General features: G+C 41.6%; 1 protein-coding gene across 2 annotated transcripts in view; it reads left to right on the forward strand.

Moving 5' to 3' along the window:
• The window catches only part of USH1C (USH1 protein network component harmonin), a 739024-nt gene that overhangs the window by 269077 nt on the left and 446020 nt on the right, over positions 1 to 23927 (forward strand). The window lies entirely within an intron of this gene.

Here is a 23927-nt window from a genome sequence, read left to right on the forward strand (position 1 = left end):
CATTGATCGATTCAAAGCTTTATTAGGAACAAGGCCATACAAGAATAAATATCATACATACATTTTTTTTAAATAGATACAAACAATCGAATGTAATCTCAAGCCATATGCGATGCCATTTTCAAATTCAATCCACAAAAAAAGGTGAACAAACATGCATTAATCAATATAAATGGCCACAGGCTTCTTGATTTTGAGTGCTTGACGGATATAAGCCAATACTGCTGCACAACAAAATTCAGATTTCAGCAGTTAGAGACTAAGCAAACAGGTAGAGAACGAGCTAGAACCTAAAGAGCGTAGTAATTAACATTAAAAAAATGCCCTGGGCCTGGAATAAAAACTTCCAAAACACCTAAAATGGGCCAGAGATTGCTTACAAAACCCATCACAAGGTCAGAGAGGTAAAAAAGAGAACCACAAGCCCTATTTAGGGTGGTCTACAAGTAAATAAAAGTACCCATTCTAAAGCAGGTTAGATAAATCTGCTTTCCAAATTTGGAATCCAGGTATGGTACTGTTCCTGGCCCTCAGTGTGCTTCACATCAAAATAACACACGACTGAGGTCACGGACTGATGCATTACAAGCCTGGAATGTGATCTGTGGAAAGTGAAAGAGGATTTTACCAATTTTTTTGAGCTTCCATTGATTTCTTATGGTTTGTGAAAGAACTGACAGTACTATAGTTGTGAAAGTCTTTTGGACATAAGCAAATCAAGAGATCGCGATTGCATGATCTAATTTAAGACAGTCTCCAAGAATCATTTACCTGAATGCTGTATGGGGCGAGTGCCAGCTCTTCAACCATAGCAACAGCGGGGCAACCTAAACTAGATCCTCCAAAAATGCCATTCCAACTTCCAAATGAGTAATAAAAGTTGCCATGCTCCTCAGCACGGCAAGTAACCTATAGAGGAATTAATTTTACATTGTTTGGAGGTTGCCCGCTCAAGAGTAGCCCCAGACACCAGCACCATAAGTCCCCTGGGAAATACACTTACCCTTATAAGGAGAAATAAGCTCTCTAATTGGTTTATGTCCAAGACTTTTTGAAAACCTAAAAATTGCACCAATTGCGCCCTCAAATTTACCTGTTCTCTGAGATAAAAGGTTACCCCAACTAAAATCTGAAGATATCAAAATCCCTAAATAATTAAAATTGGTTACTTTAGCTATGAGAGTCTCTGCAATGTGAATGGAATAGGAGTGCATGCTCTTTGGACCACATGTCATGATAAAAGGCTTGTCATGTTTAATTAACAGATTGAGTCCCCTCATGAAATCATAAAAAATATTTGATGTACAGGGAATTAAAACTACGTCGTCGATGTATAAGAAAACCAGGATGACACAGGAACCAAACCTGGGGAGGTGTTTTCCTCTTGCCTCTAACTCCTTTTCCAGGGCGATAATAAAAGAAAAAAGGAAAAAGTAGGCTAATATGCAGCCCCGCTTTACACCCTTGTAAAAGCATGGATGAAATCTTCATTTACATTATAACGCACCTGCACTGTAGTGTCCCAATGCAAGCGTTTTAGTAGGTCAACCGGGGAGAGAAATAATCCCAGTCTTCTCCATCATCATCCATAGCATGCCCCTGTACCCTAGGTCGAAGGCACTCAACAGGTCCATAAAGGCTATGTGGAGGGCCCCGCCTCTGGCCTGTACATATTAACCCCCAATCATTAGTAGATTTTGACTAGGCACCCAGTTTCTGTACACAAAAGAGGCCACCAGAAAAATTATGAGTATTGCTGAATAAATGAAATTGAAAGTGATGGTAGTGGAATATGCAAATACTAAGGGCTTTATTACGAGTACGGCGGTCCACAGGACTGCCGTACTTGCAGTGAAGGTCCGACCACTGCCACCACTGCGAGACCACCTGCAGTATTCAGAGTGTGGGTGTCAGACCGCCATAGGACCTCCGCGTACCCTGAGGAGCCAGGACCCTGCAGCGGTCGTGAAGCAAAAGGGGGCAACAATATGCTGGCAGTTCTGCTGCAGCACCGCCATGCATATTACGAGTTGCCTGTTCACCACCCCTTTCATGGCGGTGAACCGCCATATAGAGGGTGGCGGAGAGACAACTTAGGAGGGCTAACAGGCCTCCCTTCTGCTCCTGGGCCCGGAGGGTGCATGCAAGGGGGCACATTTTAGACCCCTCTAGAATTGCACCCCAGTTCCTGCACAGTGTGATATGCATGCCACACCATGCAGGAACGTGCTGCAGACACTGTCATGGCGGCGGCTGCAGTTAAGGCTCACCTATGAGAATTATACATCTGCCCCCGTGAAACCACCACACCACTACCGGCCCCCCCATGGATTGCAGTTGTAATCCGCTGGGCGGGCGCTCACAATGCTAGCCGATGGTCCTATTGGCGCAGCAGTGACGGGCTGACAGGAGGACCGCCAAAATCTTAATAAGGCCCTAAGTGTGTTGAATGCTATGGAAAACAATGAAATACAGCAAGATATTTCATAAATGTTTTAAATGTTATACATCCTCTCTGAGACAATATCACAAAGTTTTGTAGAACTTGAAAAATTGACTTCAACCTACAAAAAAGTGCAACATGGACATGTACAAGAGGAATATGATTTACAAAGTAACACAGGCATTGGCAATGCCAAAAGATGTCTGGCTTTAGAGTGCAAAAATAAGCATGCAAAAAGTGCACTTGTACATTCTAGTTTTCTGGTGCTTTAGACCTTCTGCCGTTGCTAATGTTTGTTTTTCTCTGTGCATTTTCATGTGAGTACTGAAAAGCTGCACTTCAAACTATTGCCTTCAGAAAACATAGCATGCTGTCAATTTTGATGAGTACTCCACATTCCAATATTCCAATAAGAATTATGCAGCAAGTTGACCGAGAGTCAATTGATCTCGCCTGACACCAACATTGCAGTATTTGAAAATAATTTTTGGAGCATCGTGGGGGTGGCCCCCTTTACTCCTGTCATTGGGACCACCCTGTTCATCATGTTTTCTACAAGTAAAGAATTATTCGGCTTGGACAACATATACATTATGGATATGTCCAGGCTCATGTAACGGTTGTCCTTTTTGTCCTGATGAAGACCCACATGCAGAGGTAGAAATTACCCTTATCTCTTTCTTTGGCCTGCAATACTACTGTTTGACCCTGGCACAATGACCAGAGGTCATCCAAGGAATAGGAAAGTGAATTGATATTGTATACAGGCCCAACATTGGTTCGGTCGACCAAATCATCTAATCCAACCAGTGTTGTATAATATGAATTGGATGTATGACATTACAACGCGTGTTATTACAACGCGTGCAGTTACATCGCATGCGTTACAACGCTATGCCATTACAACGCAAGTCTTTACATCGACTTGCACAAGATGGCGTGCTAACATTAGAAAAGTGTAATTTACTATTCCAACTCCAGTCCACGTAACAGTAGGGAAGGTGTTGGGATAGTAAACTACACTATTTGTAATGTTAGCACGCCATCTAGCGCAAGTCGATGTAAAGACTTGCGTTGTAATGGCATTGCATTGTAACATCGCATGCGTTGTAACGCATGCGATGTAAAAGCTGCGCGTGGTAAAAACCGCATTGTAATGGCTGTTCCCCTATAAATTAGGGTATCTTTGCTTCTTATTTTTTCTGATTGTTTCCTATTCTTTTCACGATCACATTGCAAATGAGTACTTTCTTTTTCACTCCTCCTCTGACAACCGCCTATTGTTGTTAATGATTGATTGTATACTGTTCTTTGATGAAGACTACATAAAGATAAGACTTTTCATATAAACATTGTTGTCTTTGCTCTTTCTCTCTGTGACAATAATCCAACTATAAAATAACTCTCGATATGACCATTTGAATTGATTTATTCAGTCCTGTGCACCCTAGGTGTGCTGAAAAGATACGTCAGGACCAATTGTTACTTATACCAATACAGAAACCAGCACATACATAGAGAATACAAAAATAGATAATACACTATACTGTAAGAAACAAAAAACAGATGAAGGCACTATTTTACCCAATTAGTTTAAAGCTTTAACTGCTGAAAAATGTAATCCCACCAACAGGTAATGACTTAAGGGCAATGCCTCAAAGACCATTTTAGTACATGGTATGTTGTATGGGGTATGTTGTGGAGACATCAGGATCTTGCAAAATAGTTAAAGCTCTCTGTATCCAGACCATTAAAACGTGATAGCTGCTGCTGGCAAGTTTACAATGGATTTATGCAACTTGCACTGCATGTGTGCAAATGTGCTGGTTCACAGCTGCACAACACTTGTGCACTTTGTTACATCAGAGCTAACACCTCTTGTAGGATGAATATGTGACCTAAGGATAGGTTGGGGATACCAGGAAACCCGCTTCATACTTCGGCTGTTTCTGAATAACCTGCCAATGACAGTCTATGATTTCTGAGGTTGTCCCAATGTTCCTGACTGCAGCGGCTGCACTTTTTCTTCTAGGAAGTTGTTTCTCTACAGTGCTCAAGTGTCCTTTCCCTTTTTCAGCAGACGCACAGCAATACTGTAGGCTTCTGGTGATGTCCCTAACGTCTGGGAAACTGACTGTACAATATACCCACCTTGGATCTCAGCATTTTTTCAAGTACTCACAGTGGGTTACCTCCTACCATAGTCATTGAAGAAACTGGAACTTATTGGGAAAATTCGGGCCCCACTTAAATAGTCCTTTACAAATAGGGGACAGAGTGTATGACAAAATCTCGACCACAATGATATTGTGCTACAAAAACACTGTGGCCAAAACATCCACCACAAAAATATCAACTTTACATATATACAATGTAAATTACAAATACCAAAATATTACGGTCCAAAATACCAACATTATATTGTTAAGCATATCTATTTAATTGTAATAAACATTATTAAAATTGAAAAATATATTTTTCAATAGTGTATTGAACATATATAAGTTAAGTATACTTGATTAACTTTAAAAATATTTCAAAAAATAAATATAACTTTAAAAATCATGAGTGAATAAAATGTTTTAATATTAAATTATTCCTTAAATTATTTTACAATACATGTATTATGCACATTAATGAAATGATTTCTAATTTAAAATGAAGAATAAAGCACAACGCTAACATTGATGGCCTGATTCACAAACTGCACAGTTGAGTACTTTCACACTTTTGAGCAAGTTTACTACTTCCATATTCACAAACTGAACTTTTGTAGTAATATCCACTTTTGTAGTAAATTACACTTTTATAGTAAGCCCAGCATTTCACATGGCCAACCACTGGTCGTGCAACACCCTCACATAGAAAATAATGGAGTTAGAGAAGTTAGAGATTTAAAATAAAACCCCTAGGAAATAATGGTAAGTTGAATCAAGGGCCTGATTTAGATCTTGGCAGACGGGTTCCTCCATCACAATGGTGATGGATACCCCATCTGCTTACATATAAATCCCATTATCTTCGATAGGATTTACATTTTGGCGAACGTAATATCTGTCACTGTTGTGACGAAGTAACCCGTCCGCCAATATCTGAATCAAGCCCCAGGCTACTTAAAATTGTTAAAAATATGAATACATATAAAGTTTAAAAAATCTATAAAAGATCATATTTATTATTTGAGTATATATTTTATATTTAATTATATATTGTGGCATTATTTTTAAATGCAAAATAGGTCATTAAATATTTACATGCACTCATTTTTTTTAACCTAATTTACATCAGGAATTTCTAAGAGCAAAAATATAGACATTCATGATATTTCCTTGCAAGTAAGCACTTATTCATTTAACCATATGCTCTTCAGTGGGAGTTAGAATATTTTAAACTTGTTTTCATACTACTTGCCAAAGGCACAGTTCTAAGCTCCAAACTCAATACCTAGTAGTATCTGATTTATGTGGCTTGTACACATTTTTGTTACACAGTTTGCTCTCAGTGCAGTGCAATTGTCTCCTGCCTAATTTTGCACCATACTTATGCTTTTTGTCATTCTGGGTCGATGTGATAATGCTTTTAGAATAGAAAAAAATAGCATTTAGCAGTGTTTACATTTATTTAAAGTCTTAATAAACAATTTGAAACTTCTACACCTTTTGGCACGATTGGAAAAGTATCCCATGGGGATAGAAGCTCACTTTAAAGCCACGAAAAAATGGCAAACTCATTTTGCTTGCCTCAAACACTTTATCTCTCCTGCAAGTTTTGTTATCAATTCCATCTTCTCTTCAGACTGACCACCATCTTGGAGTGCCAAACCCGATGATGGTTGATCAGTTCATTCTAAAGGTATCCTCACCCTTGTCGAAGAGGGTGGATTGATGAAAAATGGCTAAACATCACATGCAACGTATTGTACATGTAATTCTCAATAAATTCTTTCATGCCGCAAAACTAGTCAACAAACTGTAACCTCCATTCGATTTCTATAACTCTGGGCATAATGTACCATATGTTGCGTATCTGTTGAATTCTATGCATCATTCTAAAATTCAATAAACAGAATGTGAAATAAAATAAAGGTATCCTCTGAAGCTCCAATGATGTAGGCGTTTGACTTAAGTTATGAGCAGTCACATCATATTTCCTCTCATACCCCTAGTCAAGAGAATATAGAGGGATCACCTACAGCCTAACAGAGTCCCTTCTTTCTAGTACCTTTCTGAGCTTAAGGGCATACATCTTCAAGAGTGGTAGGAATTGACAACCAGTACAATTCAGTCCAGAGTAAAGAACTTCTGATAAAATAAATGGAGATGGAAAAATAGAAAAAATATTATATTCAGAAGGCATTGCAATGGTGCAAGTAAAAGGTACATTCACTTTGTTCCTCTGAGCTAGCTTTGTGCAGATCTGTCGAGGACCTAAAAAAAGAGGCGTCCCAATAATGATATTACTCATTTTCACTTCCGTTAAGATTCTTTGATCCTCATAAAGAAACAATAGCTGAATTGAATTTCACCAAATTTGGTATGAAAGTAGAACCTTACTCAAGGATGTGTCTTTGCTTGGTTTGAGTAAATACATGAAGTAGTTTTTGTGAAATTAGTGTTAAAAATGTCCTTGGATTCCTTCTTTAAAATGATGTAAGTGCTTATGGAGTAATGTGAATAGCAGTATCATGGATGATAATATTTGAGATGTTGTTAGTGATGTAATTGAAATGTAACTCTAGGAAAAGTAATTCAAGCGTCAAGATGGCTACCTGGTATAATAAGCTTTGTAGAGAGTCATATCTGGAGTTAACAAAAGCTATTAGATCTAAAAATATGGGCAAGGTAAGATTGGCTAGGTCCAGGTATAAAGCAGTTCAAAAAGCAGCTAAGAAGGATTGGGACGAAAAACGCTGGCTCGACCTACTTGATGCCAGTCTCGAGAGAGACATGACTACATTTTGGCAGTTAGTCAAGTGGGGCAGTAATGGGACACCACACATACTGGTGAACCATGTAGCACCAGACTCGTGGGTTGAGTTTTTTAAAGCCCAATTCTCCATTGTAAATACTGTCGATACTTATCCACTACCAGGTTTAACGTCTAACACCTTACTGTTTGACAACCTCAAGGTTGAGAAGGTCCTCTCTCTGTTGCCCAAAGGGAGGGCTCCTGGTCCGGACTGTATACCGGCTGACGTGTTCCAGTATGACAAAGAGAATTGGGTCAATTACATCACAATTATAGCCAATGCCATAGCCAGTGGTGCACCTCTTCCCGGTACATGGTCTGGAGCTATTATATCACCGATATATAAAAAGGGTGATCGCTCATCTCCTGCCAATTACAGGCCGATTAGCCTTATTGACTCTATGCAGAAAATAATCGCCAGATTGGTCCTTAGTAGAATCCAAGTGTGGATTGAGGGGAATGAGATTTTGTCACCTTTGCAGGCAGGCTTTCACCCTTTTAACAACACCATTGACCAGGTTTTAAGGTTTATTATGATTTACTGGAAGGTAGTCATTATAGGAGGAGGGTCCATATACGCAGCCTTTATTGATCTTAAGTCTGCTTTTGATTTGGTGCCACGTAATAAAAAGTGGCACGCTTTTTTGGAAGTAGGGATGCCTCAGGAGCTATTAGCCTTGATAATTAAGTTGCATAATTTGAACTATGCCCAGGTGCGGTTGGGCTCAAAGGGCGAGATCACAGCTAGTTTCCCTGTCCTAAAGGGTGTGCGCCAAGGATGCGTCCTTGCGCCGACACTGTTCTCCCTGTTTATCAACAGGGTGGTCCAATACTATGCCACATACCACACAGATGCCCCTAGCTTGGGGGCGCTTAGGATGCCATTGCTCATGTTCGTGGACGATACCCTGATCCTATCTAAGACACAGAAGGGACTGCAGGCTGCATTGTCCAGGTTCAAGGAGTTCTGCCACGACCATGGGCTTGTGGTTAATGTGGACAAGACCAAGTTTATGGTCTTTCACCATCATAAGACCATTCAAAGCACTGTATTTATGAACAATGCCCCTTTGGAACAGACAGAAGCATTTGCATACCTGGGGATTACTCTGGGTAAGAAACTTAGCTGGAAACCACACATTGATCTTTTAGCTTTGAAACACGCTCAGCTGGCAGGAGCCCTTGTTAAAGAACACAAGCTTTCATTTACCAAGCCTATGGCCCCTGTTTAAAAGCTATATAATACCAAGGTAATTACCTCAATTCTATATGGAGCGGAACTATGGGGTTTTGAGAACATTTCCTCTTTGGGACAAGCCCAAAATAAATTTGTCAGAGCTATTACGAGTCTCCCGCAATCCACTCCACTATTGCCCCTTTTTTTGGATCTGGGTTGCCTTAGAATCGAGGATTTAGCTCGTTTTAGACCAATAGCGTTTTGGCGACGACTTTGGGTTAATACTGAGCTTTCCCAATATGCGTAATCCCTCATGGATTTCAGGGGGGTTGGCTGTACAGGGAAGATCAAATGGTTACAGGATGTAAAAAACTCCCTGTGTGGGATGGAGATGAGTGGCCTGTGGACGCACCCCGATGAAAATCCATTTCCGTCTAAAAGGGAACTCAAGGCCGCCTATTGGGATATGGTCAAGAACAAATATTTTTTTTCTTCCATTAGGCCCACCCTATCCTCGGACTATCTGATGCATAAACAGGATTTTGTGTTTGAAGCATACTGGGATATTATTTCTAGACCGGTGGACAGAAAACTATACCATCAGTTTAGGGTTGGCTCTCTCCCAATCAACGCCTTTACTTCTAAATGGCGGTCGAATGGGTCTGAGCATTGTCCTGTCTGCCCAGCTTTGTTGGAATCCATATCCCATTTTCTGTTGGTGTGCCCGGCTTATAAATCCCCCAGGCTTAAATGGCTCAAACCAATTTGTACGAACATGGGTACTAGATCGGCCATGGTGGCATTAAGGATTTAGCGGACATCTACTGACGCTCCTATAGTTGTAGCTTTGGCGAAATTCCTGAAATGGGCATGGTTTATTCGCTGCAAAAAACTAGGATACACGCAGGCCTAGCTGTAGCCATAACAATGTGATATAACTCCAGTACAGCATTACGAATTAATACATTTTTAGCTATATGATCAACTGGTTTTACACTGTATTTTTGTATTTACATGGTTTTATAGTGGTTCTCGATTGCTGATTATTTTTATTTGATATATATATATTGTACTATTTGACATTTTGTTTTGATTGTTTATATGGCATTGTGTTTTTATCCAAAAAAGTCCCTTTTTAGCTTTTTTGCATGAACTGTCTTTTATGATTATTTTAATCGAAATGAAGACTTAACGAACTAACGAAATTAGTGTTAAAATTGTCCTTGGATTCCTTCTTTAAAATGATGTAAGTGCTTATGGAGTAATGTGAATAGAAGTATCACGGATGATAATATTTGAGATGTTGTTAGTGATGTAATTGAAGATATCACCACTGATGTCATTAATGATGCTATTTAACATGTCATGAATGATGTAATTTGTGCGGTCATAAGATGTACATGGTGTGAACACATGCTATAGTTAGTTCTTTAACTTTAACTGACAAATCTCAGTGGTTTTTCTGTTTTAAATGTTAGTTCTTATCTTATTTCAACGCTAAACTATAACATCACTTTAACCTTTGTGTTGTAAAGTCATCCTGTGCCCTGGGCACCCCCCAACTTTTTGCTGACTGATGCTGGTGGTAACTGATGTTGACTGACCCTGGGCTCTGCCTAACCAGGCCCTGGTCCAGTGCTGAGCCTAAAGGAACACATTAAAATACAGTTAAAACACCCAACATACACGAGGGTACATTATGGTATGGTGGGGTACCCCTGTAATTGGCATGACCTACCCCATACGCCGCTAGTATATAATAGGGCAGGGGATTGGAACTACATAGAAGTCCCCAGTACCCTGGGGTATGGCAGTTTAGAGGCCAGCAGCTTTTTCTGCACTAGCATGTGTGCAGTGCTGAAGCGTGAGGTCAGTTTAAAAGCAGCACTGGGTGCCAGGACGGCTTTGAAACAGTAAATTGTGCTCAAATTCAACTTTGATTCTAGGAGCACTGGGTAAGGAGGAGCTGCCATATTTCTGCAGAATCAGAACCCCTAAAGTCTCGCCTAGTTGCACAGGGGGTGGCGGTCCTGTAGAAATTAGGGAAATACTTATAAAATATGTTTTTATAAGCCCTGGTGCTAGAAAACTGGCCCAAGTCATTTTCCCCATTGCAAACCCCATGGCCCATAGGTTAACATGGTAGGAGGTTATTGATTAATAAATATTGATAGGAGAGGACTAGCCAGACCATTCAAAGACTTCCCAGAATGGTAGTAGTAAATCCAACAATATTATATTGTTGATTTTCTCCTAAAGTGTACATACAAGAAGTTATAGGACTTTCTTGTTTGTAAGTCCAAATTCAGCCTTCCAGTGGTCTGCCCTGATTGGTCAGAGTTAAGTGGATTAGCCAGGCTGCTTTGAAGAGGTCATAAGCAACCCCTGGGGTTAACCACTCTGCTGGGAGGGCAGTGTGCTGGTCTATAGGAATGCTAGGCCAGGGGGTGGAGTCGTAAACCATGCTCTTTAAAGGCAGCGGGGAGGCCTGGGTTTCAGTTTCACTCTTACACTCTTGACCCAGAGTCAGGGCTAGGCTTAAGGAAGGTATGTGCAGGTGGTAGGGGAAGAGTCCATGGAAATGAGCCATCCCAGGGGGTGTGTTTAGTCAGCTCTTACCTCCTTGCTGGAAAATCAGCCATTATGGATTTGGAAGATTTGGTGCACTCTGGGACATAATAATGCCACACTCTACAAGATTCGGTCATAACTATGAGGAGTTACCCTGCTCTCATTGGTCCAAAGTGACCTCTTGCTTGACCCAGATAATTTTGAATAAGTATCTGAGAGGGGCAGAGCCCTCCAGATCTGCTGCTTGAAACTTACTGAAGCAAGAAGTGCCTTGCTGCGAAGTTCTGCTGTGCAAAGATTTCTAAGGCCTGACCTCTGAAGACTGCACCAACTGAAACTGCAGCCCTGCGGATTACCTTGCTGAAAAAAGACAAAAGAGTGGACTCCCTGCGAGCTACAGGTTAACAGAGCTCACCTGGACATCCCCACAAAGAATCCCCAGCCTGGAGTACCAGTGGATTTGTAAGGGTTTTGTTCAAGTGGATTGCGGAATTGAAGTTTCACACTTTCAAAGACCCTCTTGGAGATTCCAGAACCTTGGATTGTGTGTTGGATACTTTGGGACCCGCAAGCAGAACTTCAGGAAGGAGTTCTAACTGGACCCGCCTGCTGGGGAAGGCAGCACATTTGGTGAGATTCTCCAGAACAATTTTAAAGGTGTCCCCGTCAGAGAAAACAAAATGGGGCCGATTCACAGAACTAACTTAAGACAAAATCCTAAACTTACTACTTTTGGTATTCACAGAAGTTAGGATTTTGTCTTAAGTTTGTCTTAAGACAAACTTAAGACAGACTTAAGACAGTCTTAAGACAGACTTAAGACAGTCTTAAGACAGACTAAGACAGTCTTATGACAGACTTAAGACAAACTTAAGGCAGACTTAAGACAGACCTAAGACAAACTTAAGACAAAATCCTAACTTAAGTCTGTCTTAAGTCTGTCTTAAATCTGTCTTAAGTTTGTCTTAAGTCTGTCTTAAGACTGTCTTAAGTCTGTCTTAAGACTGTCTTAAGTCTGTCTTAAGTTTGTCTTAAGACAAACTTAAGACAAAATCCTAACTTCTGAGAATACCAAAAGTAGTAAGTTTAGGATTTTGTCTTAAGTTAGTTCTGTGAATAGGGCCCAATGACTATAAGGGGCACTGTTGGTTTCTAAGCACTAGAAAGTGACTAATCTTTAAGAATTCATATCTCTGGTTCCCTACAGTGGATCATTTTTGTTTTGGTGTCATTTAAAAGATCCAAATATTACCTATTTTTATAAATTGGTGTTGGATTTTTATTTTGTGTTGTGTGTTAATTATTTACTGAAATGGTGTTTTTAAATGATTTACATACCTGTCTTTGAAGTTAAGCCTGCCTGCTTGCAGCTACGTTACCAAGGGTTGAGGATAGGAATAATTTTCTAAGACCTATGCTGGGTCCTTCCATATGTTAGTGGCCTTATTGCCGGTGGCAGACCTACATTTGCCCCTACCAATAACCCACTTTCCAACATTTTGTTTTTTCAATGTTTTTTTTTTACCATTTTTAAAAGTTAGGCATACATTCAATCCCCTTGGCAACCTCCAGCTAATGCCTGCACTGTGCCTGGCTTTGACCATAAGTGGTGGTGGTTGGCGAGATCCTAATTCATTCCTCCTATTTGTGCCCACCTCCCTGTTTTGCACAGCCTGCAGCTGTGGGCAGTGGGGGTTTGTTGGGGGTTTGGCACTGAGCCTGACCTCTTGCCAGTCCCTGCACTGATCCTCTGGAGGCAGCTTGACACACTGTTCTGCACAGCCTTCAGCCATATAGCGGGGGTTTCGCTGCTGGTCTGGACTCCTACCTTGCTCTTCACTCAAACTCCCCTGCAGGTGCCCAACCGACCATGGGCATCCAACCTCCCGCAGGCACCCAAGCCCCCTCTACACTCAGCCTTCAGCAGGCTGCTGCAGTGGGTTAGGCTTGTGACTAACCCACTGCAGTGGGCCAACCCTCACTGTACACAATGCACAGCCTGTATAATCGTGTAGGATCTTGTGTATGACCCGACCTGTGTAAGATTTTAGTAAATGTTTTTTTGGTACCAGTGTCGCAGTCCCACAAGAGTGTACTTGTTGGGACTACTGTTCTGCATGCCAGTGACCTGAAAGAATATTTTTCATAACTTTAACTTAAGGGAGGGTATTTTTGAGACCCTCCACTTGGCCCTCTGAGACGTTTGTCGCCTTTTCAAAACAAAATGTTTTCCTGGTCTCGGGGACCAAGCACCCGAGGCCTGTAATGGTGGCCAGTACATTTTCTTCAATGTTGGAGACAGCTAATCAGATCATTTGGTACCACAGTACCAGCAGCGGTACCACTGCGACAAAAGGGCTGTTGGAAGAAAAAGCTCTCTCAGTCAATCACAATGGCCTATTTTTGCATTTTTTATTACCATTGGATTCTCGTGGGACAAACCCTCCAGAGAGGCCTACATGTTTTTTAGGGTTAACCCCTTCGTGCCCAAGACCCTTTTTGAAAGTTTTTTTCTCAAAAGCCAAGTCACAAAAGCATACTTTCTGAATAAAGTTATAACGTTTTGCCAAATTTGGCATCATTCCATCTAGACATTTTTTCTGTATGTCATGTCATGTATTGCAAAGTGCTATCATCAGTGAGTGTGTCCTGCACTCAGCGGGTGAGTGTGCCTAGCCTCTTGCAGAATTCAAAAATAGTGCAGAAGGCTTGGATGTGAAGTGGGAATTTGGTTCATGCTTTATGAGCAATGCAATGGAAACACTTTCCCCTTGATTTGGTTCTGTGTATGTGTGGGATGTGTGCGAGTAGGACTCCTGCAGAGTGGATGGGTCGGAGTGGTTTGTGGTAAGTAATGAAATGGTACAGGTAGGTGGACTTAAGTTGTGTAGTGCTTTGCATGTGTGTGAGGAGTTTGAAATGAGTGCAGTTGTGTATCAGGAGCCAAAGGTGCTCCCTGAGGGGTGGGGTGATGTAAATTATGTGTGGGAGAATAAGGATGAGTCTAACTGCAGAATTCTGGATGGTTTGTAGGCTTCTGGTAAGTTGCTTGGTAATCCCGGTGTAGACGGTGTTCCCTTAATCAAAGTTGCTGCTGACTGGAGCATGAGTGACATTTTTTCTGGTGTTGCTTAGAAGACATTTGGAGATTTTTTCACAGCATCTTCAAGGTGTGGAAGCAAGATTCAGTGACAGAGTTGACTTGTGAGGTCATGTCCAGTTTGCTATTGATGGTATTTCCGCAGTTACTTCCGTGAATGCTGAGTAGGAGTCTTAGATCGGCCAGCCACCAGTTGGAGCCACATGACGAGGTCCTCTGATCGAAGATCACTACTTCTGTCTTGTCAGTGTTCATCTTGAAAAATTGACTTTACTTAGTTGTCAACTTCGTTCATGCAGGCAGCAAGCTTGTTGCTTGCGTTGGGGTCTTGTCCAAAAGGTAGAATGTGAGTTGCATGTTGTAGGTGGAACAGAGGATGCTGATGTCATCTGCGGGAATGACGTTGGCCAGAGTGAGCATGTACATGTTGAAGAGGGTGGAACTTAGCCATGAACCTTGAGGCACTTCACAGATGAGTATGCGGGTTTCCAAGGAGTAAGGTGGCTGATTGACAGCTTGTGTTCTATCCGTTAAGAAGGACCAGATCCAGTAGAGAGTGGGTCCATGGATGCCAGCCTTTGGCAGGTGCCTGACGAGGCACCAAAGTATCAGTGGGCCAAGTTGCCTAATGAAATTAACATGAGAAATCTCACTTTTGGGTTCTCCCTTGTTTAGCCCCATGCTTGATGGAAGTCGAAACTTTCCATGAAGGTGCCAAACTGGATGAAGTTTATTTTTGGAAAGTTTTGTGCAAATTCATCAAAAGGCATCAACGTTATTAGCAAAACATAACATGCCTTACCTATTCAAACTATACCTACTAATGTATTAATCCTTAAATATATATTATAATTTATTTTATACATAATCGAACCAATTTACAAAAAAGTCTTAAATCTTCAGGAGCAAATTTCCATCCTAGTGTGGGCTCATATGTACATGACTTTTGGTAATTCCTAAAATGGTCAGGAAGTGTGCCTGGCATGCTGCACCAGTCAGAGGTTTCCAAAGGAACCTCAGTAAACGTTTGTGAATTCTTTTTATGGATGTGAAAAGGCATTTTGGCCTTCCTAGTTATATGTTTTATAGATTTATGGATGCTGAAAAAACACCACTATGCTCTGACTGGGTTGTAGTTTAAATGCACTGCTGTGACACATGGCAGGAAAGAAATGTATTTGTGCAGTAAAAAATAAACCTTTTTTATTAATTCATAATTCACCCCTAAAGTATACATTGTAAGTCTAAATGGCAGGGAGATAACCTATAAAAATAAGGCACAATACTTATTGTCGTTATTGTGCCCTCACAGTGAAATAAAAACAAAACAGTTTTACTGTGTAGGGCTTGTTAGACTTTTCCCAAAGTAAGCTTAGATGGGGTTAAAATCTTGAGCCTGATGTACTAATTACTTTTTGAAGACTTCTGGTCGCAATTTGCAACCTGTATGTTTGCGACCAGTTAAGAATTTACCAGACCAACTTATATACTACTAGGTCGGTTCACCTTATTCTGATTCAGAATGGAAGGCCATCCGACCTATCTCATGAATATTAATGTAGTAGGTTGCATATTGGCACTCACTCTAATTGGTGGCCATTACAGCGATGGTGGCCTGATAGGGTCAACATACCACCAAGTTTTTAACTGCATTTCAATAAAGTTAAAAAAAAATCAATGCAGCCTATTTCATTTAAGGAAACAGGGCTGCGTTTAAAAAGAAATGTTTCCTTTTAAAAAAAAGTTTATTCAGAGTTGGCAGTGGTCCCAGACAACTTCCTACTCTCCCACTGTCTACTCTGCAGCAAACAATTTTTTGCATTCACAAAGAGGACATGGGTCCCAAAGGTGCCCTTTTCTTTTGCAATACCACCCAACTAGTGAGAAGACAAATTTCCAGTGTTTAGCAGCTACATTTTGGTGGATTTGGTATTTAAAAGACAATACTACAACATACCAATATATTAGATTTGTAAGGGGTTGCAGTTCTATTTTAGGAATCTGGAAAAGATTATAGATTCCTAAAATGAGATTACTTGATTTAAAAACTAATTTTGCGTAGAAAGATATTTTACAGAATTGTTCTCATTTGTAGAATTGGATACCTTATTTTAAAAATAAATCTCATGAAGGTTCAAATCTAATGTAAACAGCACCAACCCCCAGACAACTCTGAATCAGAATGTTTGCGACCTTAAAAATACTTTGGACAGCTATTCCCATAGTCCCTACCTGTAATGGGAAAACATGTGAAAAATGCTTCAAACCTGTTTCCTGCCTGACTTAGAAAATCGATCAGTTTTAATAGTGAAATCTGATTCGCGATAATTTAAGCAGAATTTGTTTTTTTTTTAAAATGCTCTTTAGTCTGCTTGAGCTAGAATTAGCTTTAAACCAGTTCTACCAGTAATCAAAACTCCAGAACTTGAATACATATCCTTAACTGGGAAGGTTATTGAGCCTGGCTGACTGCGATGACAATGGCCTATCTCTGAGCCTAGCAGGGACCAAGTGGCAGTAACTGCTGACCACATACTTAGTATTAGATACCTGAGAGTGGACAAGAACAGTTGGCAGAACAAAGAGTAGTTTTAGCACTACCTCTTTTGTCTTGGAGATGTAAAGGAGAGCTTTTATTAATTCCCATAACCCTCCCTGATAGTCATGCTCCATTCACAGTAGGAAGGAAAACCACGGTATTGACTTTATCAGTTGGGAGCAGAGCTAAATGAATAGGAAAGTGACTTATGAGCTGAAGGCAAGGATGCCTGGTGACCCTGGGTAATTCTATAGTAGAGCAAAGAGGAAGGTCTGCAAAAGGAGAGTAGGGAGACACTGGTCAATGCACAGAATACATTTTGCATCTTCGCCATCTTCTTCTCAGAACATTTTTGGACCTGGGAAGAATTCATCTGAAGATATGGTCCTGCTGGAAAAAGACTCCTGACTACTACTGGAAGAAGAGGACTCACACAAGGTCTTAAGGACCCCTAACCCCTGCTGGCACCTATGAACTGGAACTGCTCTCCGAGGTTTAAATGGTTGACTTCCCATTTTCCTATGTCAGCGACACAAAAAGCAGAAGAAATTCTGCTCCTAAAAGGTCTCAGTTGACTACTGAGGTCTGAACCCTATGTAATAACTGGCTGGAGAGAGTGTCTAAAATCCTTTCCTGAGGAGTTATAGTGATGCAGGGAAGACTAGGAAGAACTTTCCTAGAACTTTGAAAAAGTTGTGACTTAGTCATTGTTTGACCTCTGGATGGTCAGGACAAGGGGCTGAAGTGTACCCAAGGAGGTCTCAACCAAGGCAGACAAAGACAATCAGGTTTGTCCTACTCAGAGCCTTTTGTTGCATTAAAAACGGAATCAGCCACACCTTGTGGTGAAGATACCCAAGCTTGTGGAGCCCTGTCCGACTATGGCTTCCACCCCTGCATCGCTGGAGAATTTAAGTTCCCCAAAAAGTAATTAAGCCCAAAGGTAAAACTTTGGACAAGGGTGATGTAGCAAATCTATCTGACCAGCAAGGCACTGTTGATGGGTATGAAATCCATGTTTGTCCTGATCTGAGCTTATGGTGCTAAAATCAATGGCTTTAGTGGTATCTAATACACGAAAAAACTGTAGGTCTTGCGTTTAATATGACCCTAACACAACAAAAAGTTAAACTAGAGATGTAATGGAGTCTTAACAAAAAGGTGTAAGTTCCCATCACCCACCGAGGTGGCTTGCTTCATCATCTGGGAACTGTCAGTGCACCACATACCTGCATGGAAATGGGGGTAGGGGTTACACAGGTGTCCTAGAATTGAGTAGCAGTATACTTTTTATCTTCAAAAAAGCATAGTGACTATTTGTGGGGTAATGGTTGCAGTGCTGGTGATAATGTGTGAAAAAGGTGCTTTAAAATTGACAAGCAAGACACAAAAAGTAGTTTATTTGGGCGGAAAGTTCCAAGCTTACGCTGCATTTCAGGGTCACAGTGCAAAATCACAGCCAATGTCACTTAGAGTTCTTAATGCTTGCCTTCGAATCCAGTATTAAAATCAGCACGAAGTGCGCAGGAAATTCCCTCGCAAACCCTGGCTGTTCCAAAATCCATTTCCAAGATAAGGAGCGGGACTCTCATCGGTGGCCCTGCTAACAACACTTCGTCAATGTCAAATGTTTCAGCCGGCGGGCGCCCCTTAATAAGTATTCCAAAAGACTCCTGACGTTAGGGGAGCGCCTCAGCCTCTCGAGTCGGGCCCATGTAGATGCGTCAGCCATCCAAACATATCCCAAACGAAAAACACGTACTGTTTGGAATGTATATATATATATACTATCGTGACAGGGCAGAGGAGATGGAGATCACGCAAACAAGGGCGTTGAGTCCGTTCAAACCCAGCTCGAAATTTTACCCTCAGATGCCACTGAACGCATTAGATGTATTTGCAGATAGTGTCAATTAATTTCTCCTCTCACTAAGAATACGTAAGCCTACAACAAAAAGATGGAATTTGACCTATAACCAGAAAAAAGCCATTCAGGATCTGAAAAATGATACAAGGATAATTGTAAAACCATCGGACAAAGGGGGCAATATTGTCCTACAAACTAAAGAAAACTACTGTAGGGAGGCATTAAGGCAATTGAATGACCGTGAGAGCTACATATTGGTCAGCGAAAGAGATTATTTGAACAGTATAGAGGCATTTGAAAAAATGATCAACAAATGGCATCATAAAGGCATCTTGTCAACAGATGAAGCTGAGTACCTATGTAACAAACACCCACGAATCCCGTCCTTCTACCACCTCCCAAAGATACATAAGAACAACACGAACCCCCCGGGTAGACCAATAGTCTCCTCGATAGGGGGCCTGACAGATAACCTATCGAGATATGTAGACTACTTTTTGGCTCCCTTAGTATCGCAGTTAACATCATATACACGTGATACGAAAGATTTTTTGAGCCAAATTCAAGGAATTATTTGGGAACCAGATTTTATGATGATAACTTTGGACATATCCAGTCTATATACAAGCATCAGGCATACGGATGGAGTAACAGCGGTAGAATATTTTTTGAAGGGACGATCACTCAAATTTTTGGATCATAATGAAATGATCATTGAGTTCATACTATTCTGTCTGAACAATAATATTTTTCTATTTCAGGAACAAAGATACAGGCAGATTCAGGGGACTGCGATGGGCACCTGCTTCGCCCCCAGTTACGCGAATTTATTCGTGGGCTGGTGGGAGAAGCAGGTGGCCTGGGCAGAAACCAATGAAGGAAGTGTTGACAATATAATCTGTTGGAAAAGGTACATTGACGACCTCTTCATTATATGGAGAGGGTCTAGGGAGTCAGCAGAGAAGTATGTCTCCTCACTGAACACCAATGAATTAAATCTTCGATTCACTGGGGAGATGAGTACCACGGAAGTGTCATTTTTAGACCTGCGAGTATTTGTAGAGAACAGCGTATTACATACTGCACTCTATAGAAAGAAAACAGCAGGGAACTCTATACTACACAGAAAGAGCCGTCACCCCGCCAGTTTGATTCGGAGTAACCCCTACGGGGAATTACTTCGAATTAAACGGAATAGCTCTAGGGATGAGGACTACAAGATGGCAGCGTCAGAGAGCCTTCAACGTTTCAGAGCAAGGGGATATCCCATTGATATTCTAAGAATAGCTGAAACGAAGGTAGCCCAAAAAGAAAGGTCCGAGCTCTTGGTTCAGGAGAGTGTACGAACAAGAACAACAGATGTTGAGAATAAATTTCGCTTGATCACCAGTTACTCTAATGCTGCATGTGATATTAGACGTATCTTACAGAGTAATTGGAAGATTTTGAGATCTGACACTATCATTGGCAGAGATCTACCTATGAAACCAAGTATCAGTTTCAGGAGAGCCAGATCTCTAAAAGATGAGCTAGTAGAGAGCCATTTGGGAATCAACAAACCTGACACAGGTCTACAGAGATTACATGGCTCCTTTCCCTGTGGCAAGTGCAGAGCGTGTGCCACGAGTAAACGAGTCACGACATATAAAATTTTGAATGAATTGAGACAGCGACAGATTAACAAATTCATGACGTGTGGTACCCCATATGTGGTCTACTGCTTGGAATGTCCGTGCAGTTTAAGATATATCGGGAGCACTATAAATCCTGTGAAGATGAGAATTCTAGAACACCAAAGGGCAATAACTAGTAAAGATACGAACTATCCGGTCGCACGCCATTTTGCGAGTAAACATAACAGTAATAGATCCCTGTTGCAATTTTTCTGTCTTGATCATGTCCCGAAGAGCATCAGGGGAGGTGACAGAGAGAGGAGTCTGAGGAGATTGGAATCTCGCTATATCATAGACCTGCAAACAAAACATCCGGGTGGTCTAAATAGTGGGGAGGAACTTGCAGCTCATTTGTGATGTATATAAATTGGTTGCCCACACTCTGTACAATTTTGCATGCGACTATTTAACTGACAAGATCTGGTCATACTGCATAAGAAATAATGCCGATATAGAACGCCCATATAGGGCGATAAGTAGATACCAGTGGATTAAGGAACATAGGTGACACCATATGCTTAGTGATAGATTAATCACGGTTAACATATGTATATAAACATGTCCCAAGAGGATACTTGAGCCCATCCAGGGCTGTATTTAGCTATTTAGAGAATGTATTTGAATCATATAACTTTATTGCGCTAACACTAAAATTTGTGAAAAATTCCTCTAACTAATTATGTGCTAGATTTATCACAATTGAAACATACACACTAATATGTTCCAAACTGGTGCTTGAATTGATAGCGCGAGCCCATATTGGACGATATCATGTTAGAGTACGAGCAAAGTATATATTTTTTATGCGCTAATACAAATAGCTTGTGGATTAACTTGCTAATCAATTTGTGGCTAGGATTGTATAATCTGACCAGATGATTACATTATATGTTGAATTATTTTAAGGCATGAATTGTGAATATTAACATATTCTAAGATGGCGCTCGAAGTCGAGCAGAAGTCCTTTGTCTATTGTACGTAATTGTTTTGAATTTAAGTTGCCACGACAACGGCGCTCGTCGACACTGACGAAGGCTGACGCCGAAAACGCGTTCTGTTATCATCGAGTCTCGTTAATAAATCTTTAACGGTTTATGCCTAACGTGAGTGCTGGACCTAATTTACTTTGCAAGTAAGGAGCGTAATATATATATATATATATATATATATATATATATATATATATATATATATATATATATATATATATATATATATATATATGAGGAAGGCCGTATGGCCGAAATGCATTATGCACAAGCTGTGAACAATTAAAGATCTTCCAACGTTACCCCTGGTGTGGCCTCTACCTGTTCTCGATGGAGTAGGAGTTTCTTTGATGTTTTCGCGTCAGCCAGAGACGCGTGAGAGGCCCCGTTCCGACAAGAGGCTGGAGACATTACTGGCATCCGCTGCTTGCAGCTTGTGTTTTGTTTTCAAGGGATTGAATTGACTCCGGCCCGCCCGAAGTACATGCCTGAACCCTGGACTTCTGCGAGATGCAGCTTGTCATTGACACGGAGACGGGTTCATTGTAATTCCGATTCATGGTCCGGACGGCAAACGTGCAACGAGGCTGGAGCGCTAAAGGGGACCAGAGGAGGATCGGCAATTCTGTTTTATTTGCAAGACTCATGATTTGAACATTCCGCACCGATTCAAGAATAAACCTACATTCATGGGGTTAATTTATTCAGCCACTGCCCAGCAACACTCACCAAAGCCTATAGCATTCTGGGAGCTGTAGTTGTGGCAGAACTACAGTGGAGTTGCACACATGTGACCGTGGGTCAGCGGATTTCCGCCAATGGCAGTGACTTTGGACAATGAAAGGTGGGGGTGGAGTTACCGCTTGCAAAGCAGCAGCATCTGAGGAAGGCCGTATGGCCGAAATGCATTATGCACAAGCTGTGAACAATTAAAGATCTTCCAACGTTACCCCTGGTGTGGCCTCTACCTGTTCTCGATGGAGTAGGAGTTTCTTTGATGTTTTCGCGTCAGCCAGAGACGCGTGAGAGGCCCCGTTCCGACAAGAGGCTGGAGACATTACTGGCATCCGCTGCTTGCAGCTTGTGTTTTGTTTTCAAGGGATTGAATTGACTCCGGCCCGCCCCGAAGTACATGCCTGAACCCTGGACTTCTGCGAGATGCAGCTTGTCATTGACACGGAGACGGGTTCATTGTAATTCCGATTCATGGTCCGGACGGCAAACGTGCAACGAGGCTGGAGCGCTAAAGGGGACCAGAGGAGGATCGGCAATTCTGTTTTATTTGCAAGACTCATGATTTGAACATTCCGCACCGATTCAAGATTAAACCTACATTCATGGGGTTAATTTATTCAGCCACTGCCCAGCAACACTCACCAGAGCCTACAGCATTCTGGGAGCTGTAGTTGTGGCAGAACTACAGTGGAGTTGCACACATGTGACCGTGGGTCAGCGAATTTCCGCCAATGGCAGTGACTTTGGACAATGAAAGGTGGGGGTGGAGTTACCGCTTGCAAAGCAGCAGCATCTGAGGAAGGCCGTATGGCCGAAATGCATTATGCACAATCTGTGAACAATTAAAGATCTTCCAACGTTACCCCTGGTGTGGCCTCTACCTGTTCTCGATGGAGTAGGAGTTTCTTTGATATATATATATATATATATATATATATATATATATATATATACATATATATTCATCACCAAGGTTGCCCATATGGAGTCACCACACACGAAGGGGTTACCGCTCAGGATGCCACAGGTAGCAAGGTGTCTGCATGCCCCCAGCCTTTTCAAGCAAGCCATACGCATTTCGAGCAATGGAAATGCTCTTGTTCACTGGCATTAAAGATGAAAGAAGCAGGTGAGTTCGGAACAATTCATTTATTCAATTTTAAGTCCCGCCCATGTGGGCGTCATTCAAACCGGCATTCTGGATGTAGTAGTTCCCTGGTATGCCGGAAGACTTGACAGTTCCTTAAGGCAAGTGCGCTGCTGCATTCATCCAAATTAAATATAAATCCCGGTTGGGCGAAAAAGTCTGTAATGGCAACGCTGACCACTTCCCAATATATGCCCGTGGGTCAGGCCCCCTCCGTTCCAACGAGTGTCCATGATAGCGAACACTCAGGATCCGCTCGTACAGCAGCGGGGCAACTCCGCGACCGGACTGGCCGCATTTAATTCATCACCAAGGTTGCCCATATGGAGTCACCACACACGAAGGGGTTACCGCTCAGGATGCCACAGGTAGCAAGGTGTCTGCATGCCCCCAGCCTTTTCAAGCAAGCCATACGCGTTTCGAGCAATGGAAATGCTCTTGTTCACTGGCATTAAAGATGAAAGAAGCAGGTGAGTTCGGAACAATTCATTTATTCAATTTTAAGTCCCGCCCATGTGGGCGTCATTCAAACCGGCATTCTGGATGTAGTAGTTCCCTGGTATGCCGGAAGACTTGACAGTTCCTTAAGGCAAGTGCGCTGCTGCATTCATCCAAATTAAATATAAATCCCGGTTGGGCGAAAAAGTCTGTAATGGCAACGCTGACCACTTCCCAATATATGCCCGTGGCTCAGGCCCCCTCCGTTCCAACGAGTGTC

The sequence above is a fragment of the Triturus cristatus genome, chromosome 3_2 (assembly GCF_964204655.1).
Source record: "Triturus cristatus chromosome 3_2, aTriCri1.1, whole genome shotgun sequence".
In the NCBI taxonomy this organism is placed as follows: domain Eukaryota; kingdom Metazoa; phylum Chordata; class Amphibia; order Caudata; family Salamandridae; genus Triturus; species Triturus cristatus.